Consider the following 21,080-nt stretch of genomic DNA (forward strand, 5'->3'; position numbering starts at 1 on the left):
GTGTCCCTGCCATGGCAGGGGTGGCACTGGGGGGGATTTGGGGTCCCTCCCACCCAAACCATGCCTTGGTGATTCCCTGGCTCCCAGCAGAAGCTGCTGCTCGAGCAGATGACAGGGAGCTCCAGTGTTTTGCCACACTCAGTGACACCCCAAACTCCAAATTTTAGCAGTCTAATTCTGGCACAGCAGATCTGCAGCACATTTTGCAAGAGGCAGGGAGTGTAACTCAGCACAGGAAGCAGCACCAAAGCTGTGAAAGAGGAAGGAAAGCACAAACTCTGAGAGGATAAACTGGGAAGCAGCTCCCAGGGCCAAGGAGTGGGCAAGTGGCAGCAGGGGGGAGCTCGCCCTGCCCAGCAGGAGCCACAGCAGCTGCTCTGCGCCAGCCAGAGCTGTTATTTTGTATAATTTTTCCCAACAAAATAATTCCATCAAAATACAGGTTCAACATAAAACAGATAAATCAGCATAAAATAAGATTACACAGAAAGCACAGAGTCTCTGTTCTAAATACAAAGAAATTACAAAATAACATCTATTTACTCGGGTATTTTTCTACCTCAAATAGCCAAGTTTTCAAACCATTTTTTTGTCTAGCAAAGAAGTGGAATTCCTACCTTCAGATTTACACCTGGTAGAGAACAAACCCCCCGTTCCCAGAGCTGGGCTGGCCACAGAATTTCTCTTTAAGTGGGTTAAAGCCCTGGGGTGCTCTCAGGCACTCGTGTGCGACTGTGACACATGAAAGCTGCTGAACACGGAATGGGAAGAGAGGGTTTTAGAGCAAGAGAGTTCACCTTGTTAAAAATGCACTCCCAGCAGAGGCTTCCACATCCCCCAGCCATCCCCACGTCAGGCTCTGGCAGGCTGGGTGCTCGGTCAGGAACAGGAGCCCAGAGTGCTCCCCAGAGCAAAACCAACAAACACACCCCCAGCAGCCAGCCAGGCTCTGGGAACAGCCCCAGCAAAGGGCTCCCCACAGAGAATCCTCCAAAGCCTGGCTTTGTGTCCCTGTCCCCAGCCACAGCATCTGCATCAACATCACCATCACATCCACAGCCACATCATCCGTATCCTCCATACCCAACCCACACCACATCACCTACACCCAGCCACAGCCACCCACATCCGCATCATCCATGTCCACATCCACACCTACATCATCCACACCACATCACCTACATCATCCACATCATCCAAATCATCCACGTTCACATCATCCATGCCCATATCCACATCATCCACATCATCCACACCACATCACCTACATCATCCACATCATCCACATCTATATCATCCACACCACATCACCTACATCATCCACATCATCCAAATCATCCACAGCCACCCACACCCACATCATCCACATCCATATCTACATCCACACCCACACCACATCACCTACATCATCCACATCATCCACATCTACATCATCCACATCATCCAAATCATCCACGTCCACATCATCCATGCCCATATCCACATCATCCACATCATCCACACCACATCACCTACATCATCCACATCATCCACAGCCACCCACGTCCACGTCATCCATATCCATATCCATATCTACATCCACACCCACACCACATCACCTACATCATCCAAATCATCCATGCCCATATCCACATCATCCACATCCATATCTACATTCACATCATCCACACCACATCACCTACATCATCCACATCATCCACATCCATATCTACATCCACATCATCCACACCCACAGCCACCCACATCATCCATGTCCACAACCACATCATCCACATGCATGTCTACAACCACATCCTCCACACCCACATCCACACCCCATACCTCATCCACATCAGCTATATCCATATCCACATCTACATCCAAACCATCCACATTCATATCCAGATCCTCCACACCATCCACATCACCCACATCTATATCTACATCATCCACATCCTCCACACCCACATCTACACCCACATCATCCATACTCATATCCAGATCCTCCACACCACATCCACATCACCCACATCTATATCTACATCCACATCTACATCCACATCATCCACACCACACCCACAACCCTTCACACCCACCCACACCCACACCCCTGCCCCTCTCACCCAGCTGCTCCCATCTCCCTCTCCCAGAACATCACTGAGCACTCCCAAAGGCTCCATCACATCTCACACTGATCCAAACCCACTGCAGCTGCTCCTGCCAGCCCATCCCACTGCAGCACAGCACAGGCAGCCCGAGCTGGGGGCTGTGAGCTGAGCACACCCTCAGCGCTCCCAGCTGCACAGAGAGCTGGGGACCCAGACCCCAGCACACCCTCAGTGCTCCCAGCTGCAGGCAGAGCTGCCCAGAGCCCACCCAGCTGCAGTGCATCCCCTCCAGCAGCACTCCAAGCACAGCCCTGCTGCAGCAGGGCACTTAGCCTGAGGATTTCACAGGCCTGGAAGAGATCTCGTGGTGGGGAATACCCAGATTAGAGCAGTGTGATTGACAGCACAGCAGCAGCAGGAGCAAAGGGACCACTGAGAGATTTCTGACTTCTCACCTGCTCAGAGCCCTGTACAGAAAAGTGTGTTAAATCCAGAGAGAATGTCAGCAATTACTGCTGGCTCTAACCAAACCCTCTCTAAATCCAGGGCAGAAAGTGCCTCACCTGAGCCTGGCAGCAGGGTGCTGCCTCTCCTCTGCACATGCAGTGAATTGCTGATGATTTCTGGGCTGATATTTCCTGCCTGTTCTCACCCCACGGCCCTGCGTTGTGTGTGTTCCACATTTCAGGAACAGCCTGCTCAGAAAAGGTGCCAGCAAGTTCCCTGCTCCTCACCGTGTGACAGCACCAGGGAGCTCCACAAGGCTCAGCTCTGCTCTGTTTGCCTGGGTTCATTTCACACATTGTCAGGGGAGCTGCGAGAGCTGAGCTGCTGCAGGAAGGAGCTCCCGGCCAGGCACAGGGACAGCCCAAAATACCCCCTGACAGTGACCCTGAAGCTGCACAGCTCACCCCAAAACGTCCTGGGGGGTTTGGGCAGGGCCAGGTGCTGGGGTGTGTGAGGAGGAGCGAGAGGAAGAGCAGGGGCTGTGGAGGGGTGGCAGTGCCAGGGTCCCGTGCCCGTGACAGCCGTGAATCATTCCCTGCGCTGGCAGCAGGGATGGCAAAGCTGGTTTAAAATCCGGGGGAAACGGCCAAAAAGCAGCAAAGTGTAAATGAACAGAAGGTGCCCGGGGTGTGAGCTGTACCAGGGCCCTGCAGGCTGTGCAGGGATGGAGCTGGGCCAGGCTGGGCTGCACACACCTCTGATCCCACCCAGTCCTGACCCTCCCGGGGGGCTCTGACCCCAAATTCCCCAGCCCCAAACTCCCCCGGCTGCTCAGGCCCTGTGTGGTTTCCAAGCTGCATTTCACAGAACCCCAAAGTCACAGAACCGCTCAGGGTGGAAAGCCCCTCTGAGCCCACCAGGTCCAAGCACGCCAGCACTGCCCAGGCCAGCTCTGCCCCTGTCCCCAGGTGCCACATCCACAGGGCCGTGAAATCCCCCCAGGGATGTGTAGCCATGATATTTCATGGAAAATCCTTTCCTTAGGATTTTTCCTCCTGAGAAGCTGAGAGGCCTCAGGAACAAAATGTAACCAATGGTTATCTGCTGCTGTGGAATGCAACAGGTGCATCTGTGATTGGTCTCATGTGGTTGTTTCTAATTAATGGCCAATGACAGTCCAGCTGGCTCAGACTCTCTGTCCGAGCCACAAGCCTTTGTTATCATTCTTTCTTTTTCTATTCTTAGCCAGCCTTCTGATGAAATCCTTTCTTCTATTCTTTCAGTATAGTTTTAATGTAATATATATCATAAAATAATAAATCAGCCTTCTGAACCATGGAGTCAGATCCTTGTCCCTTCCCTCATCCAGGAACCCCTGTGAACGCTGTCACAGGGATGGGGGCTCCAGCCCTGCCCTGGGCAGCTGTGCCAGAGCTGGGGTACCCATTCCCGGGAGGAATTTCCCCAATATTCCCCCTAAAGCTCCCCTGGCACAATCTGAGGCTGTTTCTCTTGTCCTGTCACTATTTCCCTGTTAGCTGGCAAACACCCTGAGCCACCTGGCTGCACCCCTGTCCTGGTCCTTCCTCACCCCAGACCCAGAGGGACCAGCTGGGAGGGCCAAGGTGTCAGAGCAGACAGAACCAGGCTTTCCCCTCTCCCCACAGGCTTTAAAGCTCATGTGCAGCTTTGCAGGGCAAGAACAGGATGGGGATAATGAGGTTTTAAATAGGCACCATGGTTTATTACAAATTTATCTTTACTCATAAAATGTCCCACTAGTAATATTCCTGTCTGAAGCAGAGAATGAAATATCAAATTAAGATCCAAATACTTCAGTACAGCCTAACCACTTTGACAAAGGGATCTGATATAATTCATCCCTCTTTTAATAAAATGAAGTGAGTCTTTTAATAACACTGGATCATCCCATCAGACAGGCTGGATATCCTGAAGTGTTGTGACATGTCTGTCACCACTAGAACTTCACTTGTCATACATGAAGTGTGTGGATTGATCTGAGCTGGGGTGGTGAGCAGGGAGAGGAGGCAGGGATGGGAAACACCTCTGGATGGGCTGCCCAGGGTTCCCACGTGGGCACAGAACACCAGGAAAGGTGAACAGAAATGCCGTTAATTCACATTTGTCCTACTGTTGTCATCTTATTGCAGGGTTCCATACTGCTGTCTCCTTATCACAAAAGTTTCATCCCTTTTTGGTGTTTCTCATGGGCAGCTCTCAGAGCACTGACTCTTTCTCCTTCACAAAGCAGCCAACTGATTCCAGTTCCCTTCTCACCACCACCCACTCTTTTATAGCATCTTCTTCTCATTGCTTACAGTGTGGCCTGTTAAAGTCAGGCCTGATCCTGATCTTTGATAATTGGCCCAGCTGCGACTCCTCAGGGGTAAGATTACTTTCTACCCTACCTTTATTTTCTTCTATTCTATCCCCCTACATCCCACAGCCCTTGTGACACCAAGGCCGTGGTGGGAGCCAGGACCCAGCAGGGTCAGAGGATGAGCCAGGGTGAGCTCACCAGCAGTGATAAAGCCCAGAAAGAATCAAACCCTGCTCTTTGCCAGTGATAAAGCCCAGAAAGAATCAAACCCTGCTCTTTGCCAGTGATAAAGTCCAGCAAGAATCAAACCCTGCTCTTTGCCAGTGGCTGGGGAAACGAGCCCTTCATGTGTGAGCAGATGTGGGGGGATCTCAGGACCATTCCCCAGCTGTGCCTCCTGACCTGCCCCGTGCGTGTGCCTGCCTTCACACAGCTCTGAGCTCCCCAAACCTGAACTTCTCTGCAGCAGATGGGAGCTGTTCTGTTGGGGAAGGTGAAACAGGAAAGCCTTATAAATATGATTGCCTGGCAAAAGATGTTGAGAATATAGAAACTATAAGTGAGATTGAAATGAAAGCAAGCTTTGAGATCCCTCAGTTACTGAAGAACTACAAAACAATGGTGTGGCCAGCTGAAGGTAATCCCCTTTTGATGGAACAACACCCTCTGCCTGCAGACAGGCCCAAGGGGCAGAGCAGACCCTACAGCTTGGCAGAAGGGGCCCAAAGAGGAGTTTTTAGGGTTTAAAATGTAACACAGGATGGTAATGTAATGATTCTTACAGGCTGTGTGGAAATGCTATAGGATTTGTATCTTGGACTAGATTGGTTAATGAGAATCAGAATATTCAACACAGAAGAGGGTTTATTGTATTGTAACGGGAACCTCACCCTTTTACTCTCTCACCCTCTCATCCTCTCTGCCCCTCTCTTCTCTCAGCCTGCTCTGAGCTGTGCCTGGCAGCTCCCAGCAGGGTCCTGCCCCCAGGCCCTGTGCAATAAACCCCAAATCCCAGCAGGGTCCTGCACCCAGGCCCTGTGCAATAAACCCCAAATCCCAGCAGGGCCCTGCACCCAGGCCCTTTGCAATAAACCCCAAATCCCAGCAGGGCCCTGCACCCAGGCCCTGTGCAATAAACCCCAAATCCCAGCAGGGCCCTGCACCCAGGCCCTTTGCAATAAACCCCAAATCCCAGCAGGGCCCTGCCCCCAGGCCCTGTGCAATAAACCCCAAATCCCAGCAGGGCCCTGCACCCAGGCCCTGTGCAATAAACCCCAAATCCCAGCAGGGCCCTGCACCCAGGCCCTGTGCAATAAACCCCAAATCCCAGCAGGGCCCTGCACCCAGGCCCTGTGCAATGAACCCCAAATCCCAGCAGGGCCCTGCCCCCAGGCCCTTTGCAATAAACCCCAAATCCCAGCAGGGCCCTGCACCCAGGCCCTTTGCAATAAACCCCAAATCCCAGCAGGGCCCTGCCCCCAGGCCCTTTGCCATAAACCCCAAGTTCCTGACCTGGCTGCAGAGATCTCTCGTGTCCATCCCGACCCTCCTACCCCCGTGCTCCTGCACTGTTCCCTCTGCAGGCAGGTGAGCTGCTCTGCTCCTCTCTGCAGCACAAACACATTTAACAAGTGAAACCCACTCAGCTACCCCACAGCAGCTTCCTATGGAGAGAAGGACTTGTGATTTAGGGTTTGTCAGCTCCTGTCAGACACTGTCAGCTCGTCACGGACTCCTTTCCTCCCTCCTTTGTGAACAAGCCCCTGGCTGGGAACTGAACCCTCCCAGCCAGCCCAGAGAGGGGAGCAGGGGCTGGGGAGTGCTGTGTGACACCATTTATTGCACAGAAACCGGCAGGAATTACCCACAGGGACACACACCTCGTTACTCACCTCTTTATTTGCCACTGCACACTTTCCCTGCTCTATTTTGTCAAGTACAATAATTGCAGAGGAGTGGGAAATGGCCCTTCCATCCACCCTCAGCCCTGCTGATGCCTCTCCTGAGGCTGCTCAAGGAGAAGGAGTGTTCAAGCCCAGGCTGCAAATTCACCTGTGGGCAGAGGGCCCCCTGAGACCAGCTGTGACTGCAGCTTTTTATTATACTCCATGCTTTTGTGATAGTTCGTCATGCATGAGATAAACAATTACTGCTATTTCCATGTGCAGCCCAAAGAGCAGGGCAGAAAGGCTGTTGGCCTCTGCAGCAGCTGCTCCCAGGGAGGAATAAACCCTGATTTTCCTCCTGGGAACGCTTCCGAGAGCACAGCAGCTCAGGGAAAGCACCGAGCTGAGCCCAGAGGGTGAGCACACCCAGCACAGCTGGCACAGATGTTTTATTTCACTGCCCTCGTGGATTTCACAGAGTTGCAGGCTCTCCTGCCCCTCCTGGGGCTCTGCCCTGCCCCTCTGACCCGTGCAGGCACTTTCCTGGGGCTGCCTGCGGTGATCCTGCCCTTCTGCACGGCTGCCTGCCTTATTGAGGGCAGTCTGAGAGGAGAATTACTCTCACAAAGTATTCCACAAGTGTGCAGGGTTAAGCCCTCCCCTGGGTAAATGGTCTTATGAGATGCAGAGTAAATACTGCGAGGATTAGACTCAAAATGCCTCTCAGCTTTGAAAGCCAACACGAGCCCAGATCAGCCCTAACCACGCTGGGCTGGGGGAGTGCCCGGGTTTAACCGAGCACTCTCCCACAGGAAATGAGTTCTAGGAATGAGGCTTTGTCCAAATGTTCCTTGCTTATGAGAGGAATGAGCTTAAAATGTGAATAAGCAGCCTTGGTGCTGCTCAGGTGTGAGATCAGCCTGTGGCCCTGGGAGCACCCAGGGACTGGGGCTCAGCGCGGATTTGGGGGTTGGGAAATGATTCCAGGACAGGATGGGGGAGAGTTTTGTTCCTGTGCTGAGCTCCTGCTTTGGAAAGAAACCCCTATGGGCAAAATCCAACCATTTTCCAGTTATGGAATCACAGAATCCTGGACTGGTTTGGGTTGGAAGGGACCCCAAACCCCCCAGTGCCACCCCTGCCATGGCAGGGACACCTCCCACTGTCCCAGGTGCTCCCAGCCCCAGTGTCCAGCCTGGCCTTGGGCACTGCCAGGGATCCAGGGGCAGCCCCAGCTGCTCTGGGCACCTGTGCCAGGGCTGCCCACCCTGCCAGGGAACAATTCCCAATTCCCAATCTCCCATCCAGCCCTGCCCTCTGGCACTGGGAGCCATTCCCTGTGTGCTGTCCCTCCATGCCTTGTCCCCAGTCCCTCTGCAGCTCTCCTGGAGCCCCTTCAGGCCCTGCAGGGGCTCTGAGCTCTGCTTGGAGCTGCTCCTCTCCAGGTGAGCACCCCCAGGTGTCCCAGCAGAGCTGCTCCATCCTCTGAGCATTTGGTGCCTCCTCTGGATTCTCCAGCAGCTCCAGGTCCCTCCTGGGCTGGCCCAGGGCTGGATTCCATCAGCTCTCAAAAGAGAACACAGGAACATTTAATTCTTCTTCTCAAAGAAGAAGAATTTCCCTTCCCTGTCCATGGGCTGCCCCAGGGGGACAATCCTGAGATGTGAACAAGGGCTCTGAGCTCCAAACAATTAAACACTGACCACAAGGAGGGCTCTGAGCTCCAAACAAACAAACACTGACCACAACCAGGGTTCTGAGCTCCAAACTAACAAACCCTGAGCCCACCCAGCTCCCACGGGGCTGAGGAGGAGGAGGCAGAGCCTCTGCAAAGCCCCAGGCTTTGATTTCCCTCCCTCTACGAATGGGTTTGGTCCCTTTTACAGCCCTGTCCTGCTGGTGTCCATGGGCACATGGGGACAAGCAGCAGGAGCTGCCTCAGCTGCTCCATGGCCTGAAATCCCTGACATTCATGAACTCTTTGGTTTCTCCTTGGCTTTTTAAAAGCCTGGGGCTAAATTGCCAGCGAGGCAGTGCTGAGCAATCAGCCAGCAGCAGCAAGAACCCTTGGCTTTCAGAGCAGAGATTAATGTATGTGCCCCTTAGCTGGAAATTGCCCTTCTGGCCAATTTTCTGTGGCTATTTTTCCACTGCTGCATTGTCTTTTTCTGAGGATGCAGGAGTCTTTCCTCATTATTCTAAGAACTCTTATAATAAATTGATCTGGAGTCACAGGGAATAAAACCTTACTTGAACGAATGTCTGCTCCCCTGGGACAGCAGCAAAGAGGAGGTTTTGTCATCTAACAAATGGGAGAATAAAGGCAATTTTTTACATTCTGATTGAGCACATGTTGCTCGAAGGGGGCTCAGTGTTATCTTCTTTCTACAGTCTTTGTGCGTTTTGTCAAGCTTGAGAATAAGAAAAACAAAAAATTGAATGTATGCAATGGATTTTGGTATTAAGCTGAACACAGGTACTATGCATTTATTTGCATAATTATCATACTGTGCAGTAAAACATCTAATCAGCAGAATTTCTCTAATAAAATGGCAAAAGCACGCCCACAAAGAGCAGAGAGGAAAAGCTCCAAAGGCTGGTTTTAAAAATCAGCTGAAACTTTGCCTTTCTTTAAGTTTCCAAAGGCGCTGTGACATTTTTCCTTGTTCTCCTTTGGAGGGGTTTGGGGCACTGAGCCAGAGAAGCTGAGGGCTCTTTGCTTTGGTGTTGGTTAGGGGTTTTGTTTCTTTGTTTTTCTGGGGTTTTTTTTGTTTGTTTGTTGTTGTTGTTGGCTTTGTCTTGGTTTTTGTTTGGTTTGGTTTTTGGTTTTTGGGTTTTTGTTGGTGATGTTTGAGTTTGTTTGTTTATTTGTTTGTGTGTTGTTTCATTTTGGTTTGTGTTTTGCTTGGGATTGGTTTGTTTTTGTTTGTCCATTTTCTTGCCAGGCCGTTACATACACAGTGTGTGTGTATCATTATCATTGGTTTTTGTGTTTATGTTTGTTTGGTTTTGGTTTTTGTTTTTTGGTGGGGTTTTTTTGTTGTTGGTGTTGTTTGAGTTTGTTTGTGGTTGTTTCATTTTGGTTTGTGTTTTGTTTGGGTTTTTTGGGGGGTTTTTTGGGGGGGTTTTTGTTTGTTTTGGTTTTGTTTTTGTTTTTTTTTGTTTCGGTTTTTTGGGGTTTGGGGGTTTGATTTTTTTTGGGGGGGGGGGTGATTTTTGTTTGTTTGTTTTCTTGCCAAGCCATCCCAGTGTGTGTGTATCATTATCATTGGTTTTTGTGGGGTTTTTTGTTTGTTTTTGTTTTTTGGTTTTTAGTGGGTTTTTTTTGTTGGTGGTAGTGATGTTTGAGTTTGTTTGTTTATTTGTTTGTGTGTTGTTTCATTTTGTTTTGTGTTTTGTTTGGGGGGTTTTTTGTGTTGGTTTTTGGGGATTTTTTGGGAGATTTTTGGAGCTTTTTTTTGTTTGTTGGTTTTGGTTTTGGGGGTTTTTTGTTTGTTTATTTTCTTGCCAGGCCATTAGAGTGTGTGCGGATCCCCGTCATTGCCAGCCCACCCCGGGGCGAGCGGGGCTGGGCACAGCCAGGCCCAGGAGGGGCTGGGGCTGCTCCCTCCCCTGGGACCCCTTGAGATGCAGACAGAGCTGAAGGACATTGCAGCACCAACTGCTGGGGATGGACACCCCCCGGAGCTGCCCTGACAGCAAACCTGCAATAAATCTGCAACCAATGGGTAACAAATCTGTGAGACATTCTCCACTGCTCCATCGGGGCTGGGCCAGCTCAGGACCCACAGGGATGAGGGTCCCCAGTGCCCCTGGGGAATCCTGCACCCTGCAGTGAATCCTGCACCCTACAGGAAACCTGCACCAAACAGGGAATCCTGCATCCTATAGGAATCCTGCACCCCACAGAAGGAATCCTGCACCCCACAGAAGGAATCCTGCACCCTACAGTGAATTCTGCACCCCAAACAGTGAATCCTGCACCCCACAGAAGGAATCCTGCACCCCACAGGGAATCCTGCACCCTACAGTGGATCCTGCACCCCACACAGAGCATCCTGCACCCCACAGGGAATCCTGCACCCTACAGGGAATCCTGCACACCCCAAACAGTGAATCCTTCACCCCACAGACGGAATCCTGCACCCCACAGGGAATCTTGCATCGTACAGAGGATCCTTCACCCCACAGAAGGAATCCTGCACCCCACAGAGGATCCTGCACCCCACATGGGGAATCCTGCATCCCACAGAGTGAATCTTGCACCCCACAGGGAATCCTACACACCCCAAACAGTGAATTCTGCATCCCACACAGGGAATCCTGCGCCCTACAGGGAATCCTGCACCCCACATGGGGAATCCTGCACCCCACACAGAGAATCCTGCACCCACAGAGGGAATCCTGCACCCCAAACAGGGAATCCCAGGGCTCTGCACCCCAAACAGGGAATCCCAGGTGCTGCTGAGGCTTTCCTCGCTCAGGGTCCCATTCCAGGACAAACTTATGGGCTGAACTGCAAGTTCTGCGAGAGAAGAAACAAAACATCCTCACTTTAATTAACCCAAAAAATAGGGCAGGCACACTCCCACTGACATTCCTTTTTCAGATCCTTTATCGACCAGCGTTGCTCGGCTATTTTTATCCTCAGGATGCAAAGGCAGCACTGGAGGTGCAAAGGGGATGGGCAAGGATGGGTAATTTATACAAATAGCAGGGAAACCAGAGCGAGCGCTCACACCAGGGAGAAAAATCTGCCGTGCCCCTCTCACAGTTACCTCTCTGCCTTCTCCCCACTGGCACAGAGCCTCTGCAGCCCCGGCAATGGAGGGGAGAGAGAAGGAGGAGGTGGAGGTGTCACTGCAGGAGGGGCTCTGTAGGACACCAAAGAACACAAGCACACACTGCTGCTCTCAAGGTGAGGAAAAAGGGAAGTTTATTCTCTGACTCCAACATTTATAGATTTCCAAAAGTGACAGTGGGTTGGAGGGTGACAGTGCCACCTCTCCAATGACACTGGACAAACCAACAGCCCATCACATTTCTCCTGCTCCATAAAAGAATGCAAACCAATGAGTTATTTACAGGAGGTGTGTGAGAAAGTTCACTACAAGAATGTCAACATCAGAAGGCTTAGAAAATCTTAAAAAATCAGGGCAACACAGGAGGGGCTCTGCACAGGGCCAGAGTCAGGATGGAGAGCAGCCTGGCAGCCAGAGGAGACCTTGCTTTGCTCAGCCTGCACAAGAGATCAGGCAAGGGAGGAGGAACCCAAAGTCTTGTGATGGCTTTTTTGTTAGGTTGGTGGAAAGGGTGACAAAATATTTGTGTGATGTTAAGGGCATGCTGGGGAGCAGGCCCTGAGTGACAGCAGGGCCAGAGCTCTCGGGAAGGGGAATTGGGAATGTTACAGCTGAACACGTGCTGCAGCACAGCCTCCTTCCCCAGGGCTGTTTGTCTGTCCCTCTGCAGGGCTGTTTGTCCATCCCTCTGGGTGGGAGTTTGTCCTGGAGAGGTGTTTGTCCCTCTGCAAGGGTGTTTGTCCAGTATGGGGTGTTTGTCTGTCCCTCTGGGTGGGTGTTTGTCCATCCCTCTGGAGTGGTGTTTGTCCATCCCTCAGGGTGGGTGTTTGTCCTGCAGGGGTGTTGTTTGTCCATCCCTCTGTAGTGGTGTTTGTCCATCCCCCTGCAGGGGTGTTTGTCCATCCCCGCTGGAGCTGCCTGCTGTTCTGCCTCACCTGGGGCTCCCTTTCAGAGCCACACACCTGATGCCAGAACCCTGAACATGAAGGGCTCGTCGCTGGAATCGATTTTTCTCAAGTTACAAATTACACCAAGCGTGGTTTTTAATTGGATGTACAAGAGAACCTTTGCAGCAACAACAGGAATTAATGGAGTTTAAAAATAACTTTCCTACACGGAGCAGTTTCTCTGGAGCAAATCATGGGAATGACACGGGCTGTGCGCTCAGACATTTATTTATTTGGCTTTTATTTGTGGCACAGGCAGTGTCCAGGCAGGGCTGGACAGGAGGGGTGGCAGCTGGGCACCCTGGGCACAGCACAGGTGAGGGCTGGGGAGGAACCAAAGCATCGTCCCACAGCCACAGCTATTAACAATTGTTAATTAACCACCAAAAGTCTCCATCTGGAGGCTCGGTGAGGTTAAGTGCAATCAATGTTTATCTGATTACACTAAGCAGGGTCAGAGTGTTTGAGGAATTGCCTTGGAAAGAGAAATAAACGCAGGGGCAGGATGGGGAGGGGCACTGGAGGGGGAATCACCTTGTAAAGACAAACCAACCAACCCATCCCACACTCAAGCCTCCAATGTCCCCGGACACTGTTCATACCTCCCACACACCCTGGTGAGCGTTCAGTGCCTCTGAGGGTGCTCAGCAGAGAAGGGGCTTTTCTCTAAATCCAGCCCAACAAACCAAACCCAACAAAAGCAGCCTGGAGAGGCCCTGCTTCCAGCACCCCTGAGGCCTCCAGTGCAGCTGCATCAAGCTCAGTCTGCCTGTTCCTGTTTTCCTCAGTCTGTAAGCTCAGCAAAGTGCAGCTCTGTGTGCCTGGCCTGCTGTGCTCCCTGCCCTGCCAGCCCAGTGCCACCAGTGCCACCAGTGCCATTTACCAGTGCCACCCATCAGTGCCACCACTGCCACCAGTGCCACTCACCAGTGCTACTCACCAGTGCCACCAGTGCCACTCACCAGTGCTACTCACCGGTGCCACCAGTGCCACCAGTGCCATTTACCAGTGCCACCCATCAGTGCCACCCACCAGTGCCACTCGGCAGTGCCACCAGTGCCACCAGTGCCACCCACCAGTGCCACCCATCAGTGCCACCCACCAGTGCCACCCACCAGTGCCAGCAGTGCCACTCATCAGTGCCAGCAGTGCCACTCAGCAGTGCCAGCAGTGCCACTCAGCAGTGCCAGCAGTGCTGTCTCCTGGGGCTGGCCCTGCAGCTCCTTGCTGGGGCTGTGCTCACCCCCCAGCCCTGCTTTCCCTGCAGGACAGCTCTGGAGCTGTGGGACCAGAAATCCTGGAGAGCACTAGGGACAGGGACACCCCAGTGTGGGCCCAGGGGGGACATGGGCACCGTGGGACACCTGAGGTCCTGCATGGGGCAGCTGCCATGGGGACGTGCCCTGGGACAGCTCTCCGTGCCCAGCGTGGCAGGGATGAGCAGCCTGGGCACAATTCCTGGATCCCAAACTGCTCTGAGACCCCAAATCCAGCCAGTGCCCCCCCTGCCATGGCAGGGACCCTTGCCCTGTGCCAGGTGCTCCCAGCCCAGTGTCCAGGCTGGCCCTGGGCACTGCCAGGGTGGGGAATGCCCAGCCCTGCATCTCCTGCATGCACTGGGGTGGTGGCACACACAGGGCACACACACTCCTGGAGCTCTGTGCTGTGTGCACAGCAGGCTCTGCTCTCACAGCACTGACAGGACAGCTGGCTGGGCTGGAATCACATTGCATTTTTAATTAAAACCTCGGCTGGGGCAGCCCTGGTGCAGGGGAGCCCACGGGCAGCTGAGCTCTGCTTGGTGTGACACTGGTGAGTGGCACTGGTGGCACTGGTGAGTGGCACTGGTGAGTGGCACTGGTGAGTGGCACCACTGTGTGGTGAGAGCTCCACAGACCCCAAACCCCTCCCTCAGACCCCAGCCCCTCCTCAGACCCCAAACCCCTCCTCAACCCCAAACCTCTCAACATCTAACACCCTCCAACCCCAAACCCCCCCAACCCCAAATCCTCAGACCACCTTACCCCAGCCCTCCAGACCCCAAACCCCTCCTCAGACCCCAAACCCTCCTCAGACCCCAGCCCCTCCTCAGACCCCAGCCCCTCCTCAGACCCCAAACCCCTCCTCAGACCCCAGCCCCTCCTCAGACCCCAGCCCCTCCTCAGACCCCAGCCCCTAGCGGGCGCTGCGTGCAGCATTGCTGGCAGGGATGGCTGGGATGAAGTGCTGCTGTAATTGTGGATCTCTGGAGCTCTGTCAGGGACAGCAAATGTGTCTCTACCTGTGCCCAGCTGAACCTGCAGCCCATGCTCCTCCAGCCCTCTGCAGCCTCCAGGATGAGCCACCAGCACAGCTCTGCCTTTCCACAACGTCCTGCTCCTGCACCTGAGCACCAGCCACAACTCCACAGCGAAATTGGGTTTAAAGAGCCAAATGCCGCTGGAAAATAACATCGAAATCCTCTCTGCTGTTTGGTAGGAGCCATTCTCCAGGAAAAATACAGTTTTATTTTGCACAATCTGACCTATGGCTGTGCAGCCCTCCATCTGCCAGGGCTGTAAAGCTGCTGGAAAACACAAATGTGATTTGGGTTTGAAACATGTACACAATTGAGCAAGGAATTGCAATGTTTGCGATGGGGAGCTGGAAGCACGGTCACATCCAAATAAATCCTGGTGCAATCAGACAATCCCAGAGCAGGTGTTTGTCAGCCTGGAATGAGGAGCTGTGCAGACACGGCCAGGGTGACCCCACACCCATCCCACAGCCCAGAGAGCCCCCGACGGTCCCAGGGCTGCCCCGAGCCCTCGGCAGGGCCTGCACCAGGCAGATCCTGCTGTCCCTGGGTTTGGCAGGCGGCAAACACACCCTGGGCAGGAGGAGCAAGCAAACATCCTTCCCCAAGCAGAGAGGCCTTGGCTCGAGTGTTTCCAGCCCATTCTAACCCAGGTAGCTCCTGTGGTTTGCTCCACTGCCCTCTCTGCCATGTGCTGTTGGGTTAAACTCTGGGGCTCTACATGGATTGATTCATAAGAATCCAGAAATTTAGTGAAAATCAGAACATCTTCAGAACCCTTGGTAACCCCTTCACTACCGTTCTGCTGTCACTTAAACTTTCACAGCCTTGCAGGGAACAGCTTGGCAGCCAACATTTCCTGGTGTGCCCCCTTTGTGATGCTCAGGGTTCAAAATGTGACTCCCCCCTCTTCTCCATCAGCTTGGGAGCAGCTGGAGCCGTGCCCTGCACAGGAGCTGCGCCCTGCAGCAGGACCATGCCCTGCAGCTGGAGGCATGCAGGAGCCATGCCCTGCAGCAGGACCATGCCCTGCACAGGAGCCGTGCCCTGCACAGGAGCCATGCAGAAGCCGTGCCCTGCACAGGAGCTGTGCCCTGCAGCAGGACCATGCCCTGCAGCAGGACCATGCCCTGCAGCTGGAGGCATGCAGGAGCCATGCCCTGCACAGGAGCTGTGCCTTGCAGCAGGAGAGCAGGAGCCATGCCCTGCACAGGAGCCATGCCTTGCAGCAGGAGAGCAGGAGCCATGCCCTGCAGCAGGACCATGCCCTGCAGCTGGAGCCATGCACTGCACAGGAGCCATGCAGGAGCCATTCCCTGCAGCAGGAGAGCAGGAGCCATGCCCTGCAGCAGGACCATGCCCTGCTCCACCTGCCCAGGAGGTTCGCCCTGCATCCTGAGCCTCCCTGCCCTCTGGCAGGGGAAGCCATTCTCCCCTCCTCATGCACGGTGCGGTTTCTGCACTAGTAACTCATTAACAATGTCACTAATTCCCTGCTCCCCTGGCCTGCCCTGAGCTCCTAACGCTGTCAGCACAGACCAGGCTCTGCTCCAGCTGTGCTCGCTGAGCTGTCTGGCGCTGGTTCAGACCCAGCTCTCAGCACAGCCGCCCCAGCAGGGACAGCACACGCCTGCAGCTCGCTGTCCCTGATAATGGGACCCTGGAAAATGCTGAAGATAGATTCTGAAAATGTTAGGCTTTGTGTTTTCTCAGATCAGTGCATTCACATAAGCAGTATGATAAATGATATAATTGTTAGATGTGATGATTGTTTAGTAATTAAATATAATTATTATATAATCATAGGAAGAATCATGAGAAACTACACTGGGAACTTAAGAGAGCTATGTTTAGCTGAAAATCTATGTATACAATGGAACAATATAAGTTTAATGATTAACATGTAAGTTATATAACGATAGAATATAAAAACCCGTTCCTCTTGAATGTATGGCGGAATCAGATTTGAGGCGAAAGCGCCCCTGGTCTCCAGAGCTCTTAATAAAAGCACCTACATATAATTGCCTATGTGATTATATGTCTCTGAACACTAACATCCCCAGGGGCACGGCCAGCTGGAAATCACGCTGTGTGCTGGGGAGGCAGGGACAGCAGGGACACCTCGCTGAGAGGCCCCAGGAGATGGGGAATCGGGGCTTCAGGCAGCAGGCAGCCAGCCAGGCCAGGCTCCAGCAGGGGCTCTCCAAGTTAAGACAGAAGTGTGAGTTTTCTGTGCATCAACAGGACTGATGTCCTCCTGCAAGATAAAGCAGCTCCTGGAAAGTGCTGTTGTTTGTCTTTCTTAACCATTTATCAGCAGAGAACAGTTTAATGTTCTGGTAGAAGGCACAACTGAGTATCTCTTCAGTGATGAAGGAAAATAAGCTTAGTGCTAAGGCAAATAGAAAATATTGATCTATCTTCAGGTACTGCAGCTGAAAATCTTTTGTGAAATTTATCTTCCCTGCCCCTCCTGAGCAGTGCTCTTTGTCTCTTACCAGCTAATTCTCTGTAGTGAAAGTTTAACCTTGAACACAGAGAAGGGAAAAGCTCAAGCCCGAAGGCAGCTGGCTCTGTGGAGGGTTTGGGTCCACAAAGGCACAGCTGGGGTGAGCATCCCCATCCCCTCACCCATCCTGGGAAAACTCCTCGGGAAAACCACATCCTGAGCTTCACTTCTTGGGAAAATCTCCAAGGCAGGAAAGGGATAAGGAGAGAAATCACCTGTTAGGTGAACCCAGGAGGCTCATAAATCTGAATCTCTGGGCTGGGATTAGCTGGAGTCCCCAGCTGAGCTGTGTCCCTGTCCTTCCCCTCGCTCGTGCAGCTGCACTGGAGGGCAGAGCATTGACTATTCCTCAGGGTGGCTCAGGCCCCTGCTCCTGCCCTGCCTGCACCTCAGAGGGCAGGGACAGCTGCTGGGCACTGCCCAAAGGCAGCCCAGGGCAGCTGGGGACCGGGGCAGTGGTGGGAATGGTTGGATGGGAATGATTGGATGCACTGGGCTCAGGGGCTTTCCCAGCCTAAAAGCATCCAGGATTTGGGTTCTGTTGAGCCAGATTTCCCTTATCAGTGTAAACATAAAACCTGTGAATCATGGAATCACAGAATTTTTGAGGAGCCCTTCAAGTCCAACCATTCCCAGCACTGCCCCATGTCCCAAGTGCCACATGCACAGGCAGTGAAATCCCCCCAGGGATGGGGACTCCAGCCCTGCCCTGTCCTTTCCATGAGGACATTTTTCCTAATCTCCAGCCTGAACCTCCCCTGACCCAGCCTGAGGTCACCTCCCTGTCCTGCCCCTGTCACCTGGGACAAGAGCAGTGCGGGGAGATGGCCTGTCAGGGTGGGAGAGCGCCATAACCCCGCCTCACCTGGCCTTAAACCAAGACTAAAACGGAAGGCAAAGGGAAGAATGTGAAGGAACTGGCTGTGCTGGCAGCAGGAGCAGCTCCCCAGGCAGGCTGGAGGTGCTGGGGACCTGCAGAGCCACATGTGACACCCCCGTGTGACACCCCCGTGTGACACCCCGTGTGCCACCCCCGTGTGACACCCCCGTGTGACACCCCGTGTGACACCCCCGTGTGACACCCATGTACCCCCGTGTGACACCCCCGTGTGCCACCCCCGTGTGACACCCCCGTGTGACACCTCCATGTGACACCCCGTGTGACACCCCCGTGTGACACCTCCATGTGACACCCCCGTGTGACACCCCTGTGTGACACCCCCGTGTGACACCCCCGTGTGACACCTCCATGTGACACCCCCGTGTGACACCTCCATGTGACACCTCCATGTGACACCCCCGTGTGCCACCCCCGTGTGACACCCCTGTGTGACACCCCTGTATGACACCCCTGTGTGACACCCCCGTGTGACACCCCGTGTGACACCCCCGTGTGACACCCCCGTGTGACACCCCGTGTGACACCCCCGTGTGACACCTCCGTGTGACACCCCTGTGTGACACCCCTGTGTGCCACCCCCGTGTGACACCCCCGTGTGACACCCCTGTGTGACACCCCCGTGTGACACCCCCGTGTGACACCCCGTGTGACACCCCCGTGTGACACCCCGTGTGACACCCCCGTGTATTACCGTATACCCCCGTGTGACACCCCCGTGTGACACCCTGTGTGACCCTGTGTGACACCCCCTGTGTGCCACCCCCGTGTGACACCCCCGTGTGACACCCCGTGTGCCACCCCGTGTGCCACCCCGTGTGACACCACCCCACCCCGTGTGACACCCCTGTATGACACCTCCTGTGTGACACCCCCGTGTGACACCTCCGTGTGACACCCCCGTGTGACACCCCGTGTGCCACCCCCGTGTGACACCCCCGTGTGACACCCCCGTGTGACACCCCCGGGATTGTCACCACACCAAACCCAAAGGGCACAGACAGCCCAGCCAACTCAATCCCTGTTCAGGCCAATGCTCAGTCCCTGCCCGAAGCAGGCAGTCAGCTCCCATTGGAAGCAGCCCTTGCCAAGCTCTGGGCTGGCTGTGCAGGCCAGCCCGCTGTGGCTCCTCTCTGGTTCTGTTCAGCACAGCCCTGTGCCATAACATCATTTTCCCGACTCTCATGGCCCTGACAGCGCATCCATCATTCTTCATAATTGCATCTAACAAATATTGATTTTGTCTCCGAAAGAGTAAACAGAAATATTAAAGTTCTTTTGCAGAAGGCAAAAACACTCATGGAAAGCACATTTAAACAGGGGGAGGAAGATGAAGCCTGGACAGAACATATGGCTGGGAAAAAGCAGCACCAATTTGCACTGGCTACAAAATGCAGCGAAACAGTGCAGAAGTGTGCCAAGGAAATGCCACGGGGACAAGTGGCAGCTTCCCTGTGCTCTGTGTCCCACAGAGGGGCTCCAAACACATCCCCCTCCTCCCTGGAGAGAGGGACTGGCTGAGGCTGCCCTCCGAACAGTTAATGCTGATTAATGAACGGTTAATGATGATTAAGGAACAGTTAATGCTGATTACAGGCACTGCTGGCTGCCTCACTGTGGGCCACAGCACTGCCACCCCGGCCCTGCACTGCTGGGACAGCGCAGCTGGCACTGCTGGGACAGCACAGCTGGCACTACTGGGACAGCACAGCTGGCACTGCCACCCCGGCCCTGCACTGCTGGGACAGCACAGCTGGCACTGCTGGGACAGCACAGCTGGCACTGCCACCCTGGCCCTGCACTGCTGGGACAGCGCAGCTGGCACTGCTGGGACAGCACAGCTGGCACTGCCACCCTGGCCCTGCACTGCTGGGGACAGCACAGCTGGCACTGCTGGGACAGCACAGCTGGCACTGCCACCCTGGCCCTGCACTGCTGGGACAGCACAGCTGGCACTGCCCCCCCAGCCCTGCACTGCTGGGACAGCACAGCTGGCACTGCTGGGACAGCACAGCTGGCACTGCCACCCTGGCCCTGCACTGCTGGGACAGCACAGCTGGCACTGCTGGGACAGCCCAGCTGGCCCGGGGCTCTGAGCAGAGCCTGGGGCAAACCCTGCCCATGGGATGGGCTTTAGGGCCCTCCCAACCCAAACCACGGGGCTCCATGATGATGTTTGGCTCATCCCCTCCGTGCCTTTAATCTTTCCCCCGGAGAAGCCCTGGCAAGGCAGAGATCAGCCCCAGGTGTGTGTGCAGGAGCCCGAGCAGCCGGTGGCAGCAGGCAGAGGCAGAGCAAAGCAGCAGGGCGAGGGAGAGCTGCCGGGGCTCGGGACGGGGGGATGCTCCCTGGCATTGTGGAGGGGATGAACCCACAGCAGCAGCAGCCCGGGCTTGTCCCAGCCATGCACAAGCTCTCCTCTCCCCAGAGAAAGCTCAGGTTATGTCCAAAGCCTCTCCTCTCACTCATGAAACTGCCACAGAGCAAAAGATTGTCCTAATGAGCCAATGGTTTCTCTTCTCAAGGATTTTTCCCCAGTTCTGCCGAAATTCCCCAGGAGCAGCTCTTCCAGCACCAGCCCTGTGGGCAACATGCTCAGATGTTTATTTCAGCAGGGGAGGCTCTGTTTGGAGACAACTCTGAGAGGGGGAAAACCACTAGTCTCTCAAATCAATCAGCAGTGCCTTGGCATGTAATAAACACCAATTTCTAAAGGAGAAATCTTTGTAGAGAAACTTGATCGACTCTCTGACAGTGTTACAGAGTTGGAAGATGAAAAGTTATAAATTGGAGTTGCAGTAAAATATTGGGTTTCATGTCTTGCTGCATCTTGATTGCTCATATGGTTTGAGCTGTGTGTGGAAAAT

Source organism: Camarhynchus parvulus, chromosome 6, assembly GCF_901933205.1.
Source record: "Camarhynchus parvulus chromosome 6, STF_HiC, whole genome shotgun sequence".
Lineage (NCBI taxonomy): Eukaryota > Metazoa > Chordata > Aves > Passeriformes > Thraupidae > Camarhynchus > Camarhynchus parvulus.